Below are 8472 nucleotides of genomic sequence, written 5' to 3' on the forward strand. Positions count from 1 at the left end.
GCTCAGTGGCAGGGATGGAATCTCCTCCTCTTGCTCAGTGCTCTTGTTTTCCAAGTTGGAATATTAATTGTGGGGACTCCCCATTCCAGGGGCACCTGGAGCTCCTCAGTGTGTCCCAGAAAAAGGGGCCAGTTTTTCACTGAAGGAGCAGCCAAAGTCCCAGGGATTCCCAGGATTTACCCATTCCAGGGCAGTCCCAGCCTATTTTAAACCTCTATTTTAGGCCCCTTTCACCTCCACTGCTGTTGACTGGAAGGATGTTCAGGAACTTTGTCCATTCCTTGGGAATCTCCTCTCTGATTTCCAACCTTCCTGCTCATCCTGCTGGTTAGTCCTGGTGTAGTGTAATAATGATCCAGGGATCAATATCCCAGATTTTGGCAGCACTGCCTGCATCCCTTCTGCTTGGAAAAGGTCTCAGAGGAATCTTGGCTCTCCTGAGCATGTCTGTGATTTTTGATTAATTTTTATTATTATTATTATTTATTATTTTTATCGAGGTTCTGAGCTCTTCTGAAAGCCAGATTTTCCAGATGCCTTAAAAAATCAGAATAAATTTCCCTGGATATTCTGGCCTAAAAATAATCCACCAAAAAGTGCCTTTGGGAGTGCAAACCCCTCAGACCAGGGGGGTATAAGTTCATCCCTGTGTGCCTGTACACTTATTATTCCCTTCTGTTCCTCTCCCACTTGTCTTCACAGTTGTTGCCGTGCTTTGGAATTATATTTATATATATATATATATATTAAAAAAAAAAATCTATCAGACAAGTATAAATTGCCAAAAGCCTTTTTAAAAATAACATTTCGAGAGGGTTTGGCTCTGACTCAGTGCAGATGTCTCCACTGGAAGCAGCCACCTCGGGCTCTGCTCAGAGCCAGCTTAAAATAGATGGGATTTGGGTTGGAATTATTGCTGAGGAACCCCCCTGGAGCAGGAACTGCCTTGTGTCTGTCTGCCTTCATCCCAAATATTCCTGGGATGGGGCAGCAGCGGGATGAGCCCCACTCCTGATGTGCTGCTGGAGGTGAAGAGGGTTTAATATTAACTAAAGGAGGTTTCATGCTGCATAAATGCTAAAATATTTTCAAGTTAAAACCAGTTGAAAAGTCGAAAACACCAAATAAAGCTGAAAATGCCGTAACGCCAAACTTTAAAACACTAAAAAAAATACTGAGTTCTAGTTTAAAATGCTAAAATAAATCCAAAAATACTCAATAAACGCTAAAAGAGGGTTTAATAGCAAGGAGAAGGGCAGGCTCTGGCAGTGCTCGGGTTGTCAGGCCGTGGTTGCAGAGCCAGGGGTGATTTATCTCCTCCTCACACGCAAACAGGGCCCATGAATCATTCCTTACAAGTGCCTGTTTTCCCGGGAGCTCCAAAGGGCTCGTGGGCCGTGAGCTCACAGGGAGTGGCTCCTGTCCCTTGTCCCCAGCACCGAGGTGGGGGAGCTGCTGCCCTTCCCCCTGCACCTCTGCATCCTCCTCTCCTGTCCCAAAGCCCACCCCAATCCCTTCCTTCTCCTCTGGTAGCTCGGATTTCTCCGGTCAGAGCCGCTCTGAGCCGGCACAGACGTTCCAGATCAGCCTCCTCGAGCGTTCCAAGAGTTTTCCTTCCTTTGCTTTCCCTGCCTGAGCCAGAGCTCCGTGGTGGGGAAGAGCTGGGCTGAGAGCTCACATCACCTGGCTGGGCTGGGATTCATTCAGCAAATGTGCAGGTGACACCAAGCTGGGGGGGAGTGTCCATCAGCTGGAGGGCAGGAGGGCTCTGCAGAGGGACCTGGCCAGGCTGGATCCATGGGCTGATTCCAAGGGGATGAGGTTCAAGCAGGCCAAGGGCCGGGTCCTGCCCTTTGGCCACAACAACCCCCGGCAGCTCCAGGCTGGGCCAGAGGGGCTGGAGAGCAGCCAGGCAGGAAGGGAGCTGGGAGTGGGGATGGACAGGGAGCTGAACAGGAGCCAGAGTGTGCCCAGGGGGACAAGAGGGCCAATGGATCCTGGCCTGGCTCAGGAACAGGGTGGCCAACAGGGCCAGGGAAGGGATTCTGCCCCTGGACTCAGCGCTGGGGAGGCCACCCCTGGAGTGCTGTGTCCAGTTCTGGGCCCTCAGCTCAGGAAGGACATGGAGGGGCTGGAGCAGGGCCAGGGAAGAGCAACAAGGCTGGGGAAGGGACTGGAGCACAAGTGCTGTGAGGAGAGGCTGAGGGAGCTGGGGGGGCTCAGCCTGGAGAAGAGGAGGCTCAGGGGAGACCTCCTCACTCTCTGCAACTCCCTGCCAGGAGGGGGGAGCCAGGGGGGGGTTGGTCTCTTTTCCCAGGTAACCATCAGCAAGACAAGAGGGCTGGGTCTGCAGCTGTGCCAGGGGAGGGTTAGGTTGGACATTAGAAAGAATTTCTTTGCAGAGAGGGTGCTCAGCCATTGGAATGGGCTGCCCAGGGAAGTGGGGGATTCTCCATCCCTGGAGGTGTTTAAGGACAGACTGGATGTGGCATCAGTGCCATGGGCTGGGAACCACAGCGGGGTTGGATCAAGGGTTGGACTGGATGATCTCTGAGGTCCCTTCCAACCCAGCTGATTCTCTGATTCTATGATTTCCTTCTCCTGCTGTTTTCCCTGTGTAAAACCCACTTTTCCAACCCCAAGCTCTCCTGGAAATGATGGAGACCCTCCCACTGGAGATCCCATTCCCTGCCCCAGGAGAAATGAGTTGTCGGTGTCTCCGTCGTGACCAAAAGTCACCGCTGCACTTGATTTTCCCAGCACGTCCAAAGGCAGGGGGTTAGTTAAAAAAACCCACTAAAAACATCTCCCTGTGTTTAACCATCCCACTTCTCTGTGGGTGAAAGCTTTTCCCGAAATTCCCTTTGGATTCCCAACCGAGTCAACACCAACCAACGAACTTGGGAAACGACGGGTGAGTTTTTGTCCATGTGAAAAAGCAGCTCCTTCGTGGGGTGAGGTTGGGGAGGGGCAAACAGGGCCTGCCACGTCCTGCTTTGGATGTGTCAGCAAGGAGCAGAGGGGAAAAAATTCCATGGGAACCCTGAGGATGTCAGAGAGCAGCGAGAGGGAGCAGGGATGTCCCATCCCTGGAAGTGTCCAAGGCCAGGTTGGAGCAACCTGGGTTAACGGAAGGTGTCCCTGCCCCTGGCAGGAGGTGGGACTGGATGAGATTTTAGGCCCTTCCAACCCATTCCTGGAATTTTGGGATCATGAGGACATGGAAACAATGCTGTGACAGGAAACCTGAGCCAGGCAGGTCCAACCTGCATTTATCCTCTGCAGGTGAACTGGGAGTTTTGGGCAGAAGATGAGGAAAGGGAAACTTAGAAATCAGAGGTGAAAGGAGTCATTTTTTTCTGGCTCTGAAAATCCTCCATCTCTGCCATGAGGGGACATTCTTAATTGTGACTACTCTTAGTTGTGACTACTCTTAATTGTGACTATTTTTAATTGTGACTACTCTTGATTGGGACTTTTGGCCACATCTGTAAAGGTGCTCCAGGAGCTCTGGGTTCACAATTGAACTGAAAAAGGCCATTCCTCAATTTTTGTTTTTTTTGGAAACAAGACGCTTCCAACTTGTCACCACCAGCCTGAGTCCTCGCTGTCTCTGGGCTGGGAACTCTGCAGGGTCCATACACAAGGTGGGATCCTTTGATCCCAGCTCTCAGCTGCTCCCTGGATTATTTGGCACTTCAGGCCTGGCTGTCTCAGCACTGACACCAAAGCTGTGGCCATGTGGACCTGCTGAGCTTCCATGGACCTGCTGAGCTTCCATGGTGGTTGCTCAGCCTGGGTTCATCCCATCTTTCTCCAGACACCTCAGAGACACCGTGACATCACTTGGTGTCCCCAGGCTGATTCCATGGATGGAAGGAGAGCCCTTCCAGCAGCTCCTGCTCCTCCTGAGATCTAGAGGTGTCCCCCAACCCATTGGTCACACACTGACCCCTGACAGAATCACCTCAGGCACAGCTGGAGTTGGATTGGTTGTCACACATCAGGGAATCATGGAATGGTTTGGATTGGGAGGGACCTTAAGGATCGTCCACTACTTCCACCCCCTGCCATGGGCAGGGACACCTTCCACCATCCCAGGTTGCTCCAACCTGGTCTTGAACTCTTCCAGGGATGGGGCAGCCACAGCTTCTCTGGGCAACCTGTGCCAGGGCTTCACAGGGAAGAATTTCTTCCCCAAATCCCATCTAAATCCACCCTGTTTCAGCTTGAAACCCAAGGGGAAAAGGGCCATTTGTGCCTCCCATTTCCAGGGCTGATTTGGAGTCACCCAAACCCGAGCAAGTCTGGGGCTCCTCCAAAACCACACCATCCCCCACTTGCATCTTCTCCTTGTGCTTCTCATCCCCGAGCTGGGAAAAGCAGGGCTGCATTTCCTCCCACTCCTTCAGGCTATTTGGCAGTGGAATGACACAAATTCTCCCACCATCTCCAGCCCCACGGCAAATGGACCCGGATTTTGGGGTGGTGGAAATCCAACCCCCCCGCTGACGTCAGCTGGGGAAGGATCCCTTACTGGGAGACCGGCTGAGAATCCCAGCGCTCTCCCAGCCACAATACAGGATTTGTATCCAGGAATATCCGGGCAGATATGGCTATCAGCACGTGCAGAGCTCGGATTACAGGTTCCCCCAGTCAGGAATGCTCCGAGGAGCACCGGGAATGTCGGCGCACACCCAGCCCCGTGACTCTGGGATGATGAATATCCATCTGTCTGCGCCTTAAATTTAGCACAGGGCACAGACTGCTCTGAAAAAAAAACCCGTTGGATGCCTCCTGAAAAAAGAGACACCTCATCTTGGCCGGGAGAAACGTGCTGGAATACCGGGGGGGGGGGAATTCTGTCTGGAGTTCAACAGGCTTTTGTATCCAGGAATAGCCCGTGCCAGCAGATCACTGAGTAAATACGCAGTGAATTCCAATTTATCTCCAACCTGGCATTTCAGGGCCTCTGGATGCCTCAGTGGTTCATAAAACCGAGTTTTAAATTTAAGCTTTCAAGGGCAGCAACCGGTTCAGTGTCTCTGCTCTTAACTCACAGGTGATTTTTACAGATTGCACTGGCACTGGCTTTAAAACCTCGACCAAAAGTCAGATTTATTCAGTTTTCCAAAATATCCCAAGCTCCTTGAAGGTTATGGTTGCACAGGAAAATCACAGAAGCGTAGAATGGTTGGGGTTAGAGGGGACCTTAAAAGATGACCCATCTCCAACCCCCAAATACACCCATGTGCACACATGTGGACATGTAACCAAACCAAACTTATTTCTTCAGAGGATTAGATTTTTAAAAAGCCTATTTTGGACAGTTTAGACACCCCTCATGACACAGGCTTTATCCAGGATTCAGAGATAAGAAAATAAAGGTGGATGGAGGAGAGGGAGGGATATCACACCACAGGGATTTTCGGGGGGTTTCTTCCCCGTCATCTTAAAATGTCCCAGTTTTGGCCACTTTGAGGGACGAAGACAGTCCTGGAAGACGGGAACTGGGGTGCAAAGCTCCCAGCTGGGCTCAGCTGAGCCAGCCCTGTGTCTTCCCTGGGAAAACTGCCCAGCAGTGACGTGCTGGGATCACCCCATGGGACAGCCAGCCCTGCAGCCACGCTCCTGACTCCCAGAGCAGCTGCTCCCAGCGGGAAACGAGTCCCAGTTGGCAGGTAACGAGCAGGGAAAGAGGGGAAGGGGAAGGGGAGAAGGGGAAACGTGGCCTCTGCCATCTGGAAAGTTGGTCACTCCCAACACAAAGCCCTGCAACAGGAAACCCCTTCTGTCAACACACTCCCGGCCCCAGACAGGAGCCAAATGTGCTCCGTGGGGAGGAGGCCGAACCTTGGGAAGCAGATGGAGGAGGGATGGAAGCAAAACGGGGCAGCTTCCACTCCTGAGGCAGGACAGGAGGGATCTGAGCTCTCCAGGGATGGAGCAAAATGGGGCAGCTTCACCCCTGAGGGAGGACAGGAGGGATCTGAGCTCTCCAGGGATGGAGCAAAATGGAGCAGCTTCCACTCCTGAGGCAGGACAGGGGGGATCCGAGCTCTCCAGGGATGGAGCAAAATGGGGCAGCTTCCACTCCTGAGGCAGGACAGGAGGGATCTGAACTCTCCAGGGCGGCGGGAGGTGCCTGGTGGATGCTGGCTTGGGATCTCCCTGCCTGAGAGAAGGATGGACACATCACCTGCCCCACCTTCACCCCCACCCTCACCCCCCCTCAGGCACAAGCTGCTCCTTGTCAGTGGGAATTCTGATTCCCTTCAGGCGCCGGGCCAGGAGGGCTTTGCTCCCCCGTGTGGGATTCGATCCCTGCTGACAGATTTGGGCTCCTCTGGCAGGGTCATGGCCAGGAGAACACAGCTCCTGGTGGTCCCAGCCCATGTGGGTGGCATTCCCCGTGCCAAGGAGCAGGTCCCTGCACTGTGGGAAACACTGAGACCCTTGGAACAACTTGAGATGACACAATCCCCCCATCACACGGATGCTGTGGGTGTGGGAGGGGGGAATCCAGGGCCATGCTGGGCAGCACAAAGCTCAGGAGGGGAGAAGGAATGATCCAAAGCCTCAAGGAACCGGGGAGGAACAGAATTTTCCTGAGGCAATCAGGTCTTTTGGCTTGTAATTAAACAAGACATCAAGACCCAGGGTTTATGTTTCCTTCCCAAACCACTGTTGCCACAGCTCAGACTCCTCTCATCCGACTTCACCTCCCACAGCACCTAAATTAGGAGCAGAGCTGGGTGGCAGCCCCTGGCCACCACAGAAGGCAAGGGATGGGCTCTGGGGGGTGAGTCAGCCCATCCCAAGTCCTGACTCCTGTTGGAGGAGCCCACACTGGCCACTGGGAAAAGCTCAGCTGACTGGATCTTGACTTAGACTCAGGCACAAAAAGAGGAGCTGTGGCAGCCCCTGGATCCCTGAAAGTGTCCAAGGCCAGGTTGGAGCAACCTGGGGACAGTGGGAAGTGTCCCTGGCCATGGCAGGGGGTGGGATGAGATGATTTTGATTGTCTCTCCCAACCCAATCCATTCTGGGGTTCTTTGAGCCCTGAGGGTTTTCTCCCCACAGGTAGAGCTTTTAATCTTTGGGTTTTCTGCTGGTGTTTGGGTTCAAACTCCAGAGATTTTTGAAAAACACGGGCAAAACCCTCCCCAGCCAGAGCCTGTGGGCACTGAGGGAGGGAAGCCAGCCTGGAGCTCATGAGCTCATGTCTTGCCTGGCTGAGGGAGGATCCTCAAGGACACACCGACTGGCATCCACCCACTTTGGGTTTGGCTTTTCTGGTGAGAGAAATGAACCCAAACAACTGCCCAGTCTCCTTTGGGTCCCAAAGAGACCCTCCTGCTCCCTTTGCTCCAGACACACACAGGGCTTTTCCACACTGTCCCCCAGAGCTTCCCAAAGAGGGGCTGGTGAGTTCCAGGGCCATGGGCTGTTTAAAACCCTCCCCTGTCCTCCCACGTGTCGTCTCCCGGGGAGCACAAAAGGTTAAGTGAACTTGGCATTTGGGAAACTCAGACCTGGCAGGAGTTTGGGGTTTGCAACAAAACCTAACGAGGAGCTGCCCGGGTGGGATTTTGATCCAAGAGGCTGCAAACGGTTCCCTGTGCCGGGACAGGACACGGATTCTGGGAAGATGTCCCGCTGAGCTGGAGGCATTGCAGCCCAGAGCCGAGTCCTGAGCTTTAAAGGGCAACTTCTGGAGCTGCACAGCTTTGCTGTGGCCCTGGCAAAGGGGAGGCTGGGGCAGCACAGGGGCTGCCCAGGAGCAGAAATCAAGGCTGAGACAATCCCCAGGTTGTTTTCTAGGGAAAGAGGGAGAATCTAATCTGGGAAGGCATCATTTTGGGCCCCTCTCCACCCCCAGACACTGATCCCAGAGACAGCCCCCCCTTATCCCATCCCAGGACATGAGCAGAGCAGCACCCCCAGGCAGTGCAGGAGGCTGTCCAGGTCCTCAGGGAGCTGGAGACAGAAAATAATGTGGAAAGGGAAAGTCTGAGGGGAGAGGAGAGCGGCGATGAGGAGAACCGGGAGAAGGGAGCGGAGCCATAAAGCTGGGAAGGGGATGAATTGAATGGATGAGGGGAAGGTGAATCCTGTGCGGATCTGCAGCTCAGGGGAGCAGTCAGGAGCCAGAATCTCTTCTCTCCTCTGACACAGGCTCACAGGGGCACCTCCCTCCACTTTGCAGACTGCAAACTGTCTGGAATAATAAAAAGATCAGGCGAAATTGGCCGGCGCAGGGGAAGGCTTTGGAAACGCTAATCAGGAGGAGCTGCGGAGCGGGAAAAGGAGTAAATGAAGGAAGAGAGCAGCCAAATAAACAAGGGGCGAGGCAAAGAAAGTTTGGGTTCGGGTTTGGACGCTCTTCCCAGGGCCCTGGGAAGGCAGAGGATTTGTCACGGCTCGGCATTCCCTGCTCCCTCCTCAGCATTCCCTGCTCCCCTCCTGCTT

Source organism: Manacus candei, unplaced genomic scaffold, assembly GCF_025592945.1.
Source record: "Manacus candei isolate 608988 ecotype Guabito, Panama unplaced genomic scaffold, ASM2559294v1 h1tg000066l, whole genome shotgun sequence".
Classification (NCBI taxonomy): Eukaryota; Metazoa; Chordata; class Aves; order Passeriformes; family Pipridae; genus Manacus; species Manacus candei.